Source organism: Otolemur garnettii, unplaced genomic scaffold (genome assembly GCF_000181295.1).
Source record: "Otolemur garnettii isolate 467f Iridium unplaced genomic scaffold, OtoGar3 scaffold00063, whole genome shotgun sequence".
In the NCBI taxonomy this organism is placed as follows: domain Eukaryota; kingdom Metazoa; phylum Chordata; class Mammalia; order Primates; family Galagidae; genus Otolemur; species Otolemur garnettii.
This window is the reverse complement of record NW_003852458.1, coordinates 8859372-8861313: the sequence shown is the minus strand read 5'-3', so window position 1 is coordinate 8861313 and position 1942 is coordinate 8859372.

The window sequence follows — 1942 nt, the reverse complement described above, 5'->3', positions numbered from 1 at the left end:
TATAATGAAATAAAAAGTACATATATGACAGGAAACTTGAGATTGATAGGTACTCAACAAATGACCTCATTATAATAATTACTTGGAATATGTAATAGAGCTAAGCTGCAGTATAAAATTTGTGTCAAAAGGCATTATTAACACAAGTTGTTCTCTACCTCAAATTTTATTGACGTTTAACATTTTAGCTTACATAAATATACACAAGTAAAAATATTTTTGTTTATCCTAAGAAAATATTACTTATGGCTCTCAAAAAACTAAGAGTTTTAATTAATAGAAAATGTCAGTCATCATGTTTCAGTAAATGTTAAAGAAAAAAAATATTCTGACATTTGTTAAAAGAATAAGTGTTTATTCAAGACCATTGTAATAGAGATGTGACAATATGAGAAAGAGATTGGGTTCAACTCTGAATACAGAAAAGATAGCTAGGGCTTTATAACTGATAGGCAGAATAAAGGGGTCAGTGGATAAAAAATCACTCAGAAGTGACATCGAAGGTGGAGGCATTCTTGCTAAATTGACTCAGCAGAATTCTCATTAAGAAGATGAGAATGTCTTCTCTATTTTTCAAATTGAGATAAAATGTCTTACAGTTGGATAAGCTTTGACAAATGTATACTACATTTTAATTATGATGTAAAGATCACCTAAATCAAGATATAAAATGTTCCCTTTATCTTAGAAAGCTCTCTCATGACATTTTTATATCTTTTTATAGTTCATCTTCCTCCAATGTCATTGTTGGGATTTTTCTTAAATTTTATTCATTCAGATTGAAATTTTGAGCCCTTTGACCAATTCTTTTCCATTTCTCCCTCATTCCCAGCCCCTAGAAACCACCATTTTACTCTTTGCGTCTGTGAGTTTGACATTGTTTATTTCACATATGAATGAAATCATGTGTCATTCATCTTTCTGTACCTGGTTTATTTCACTAATCCATGCATCCATGTTGTTGCAAATGGCAGGACTTATTTTTGTAAGGCTGAATAGTGTTGCAGGGTATAAATACCACATCTTATTTTTTTATTTATTTAATTAATTTATTTATTTATTTTGCAGTTTTTGGCCAGGGCTGGGTTTGAACCTGCCATCTCTGGCATATGGGGCTGGTGCCCTACTCCTTTTAGCCACAGGTGCTGCCCACATATCTTTATCCGTTCATCCATTGATGAGCACTTAGATGTTGATGCCTTATCTTGGCTATTGTAAATTATACTAAAATGAACATGGAAGTGAAACTATCTCTTCGACATTCTGATTTTATATCTTTTGGACATATATCCAGTAGTGGGATTGATTGATAATATGGTAGTTCTATTTTTAACTGCTTGAGGAAGCTCCATACTGTTTTCTATAATGACTGTACTAATTTATATTCTGACCAACAATTGTGTTAGGGTCCTTTTTCTCTACATATGTTTTTGTCTTTTTGATAACTGTCACTCTAACACGTGGGGAGATATCTCAGAATTTTAATTTTCATTTCTCTGGAGATTAGTGATGTTGATTATTCTTCATATATACCTGTTGGCCATTTATGTGTCTTATTTTGAGAAATTCTGTTCATATCTGTTGCTTATTTTTAATTGGGTTAATTGTTCACTTGATATTGAATTTGAGTTTTTTTATACATACATGTTTGATACAGCTATACCAGATAGGTTTGCAAACATTTTCTCCACTCTGTAGGTTATCTCTTCTCTTTGTTAATTGTTTCCTTTGCTATGCAGAAGGTTTTTAGTTTGATGTAATCTCATGTGTATATTTTTGCTTTTGTTGTCTGTGTTTTGGTAGTCATATCTGGTAAAAATCATTACCCAGACTCATGTCAAGAAGCTTTTGCCCCTATGTATCCTAGTAGTTTTAGTTTTTTACATTTAAGCCTTTAACGTATTTTCATTTGACTTTTGTGTGTGATATGAGATAAGGTCCT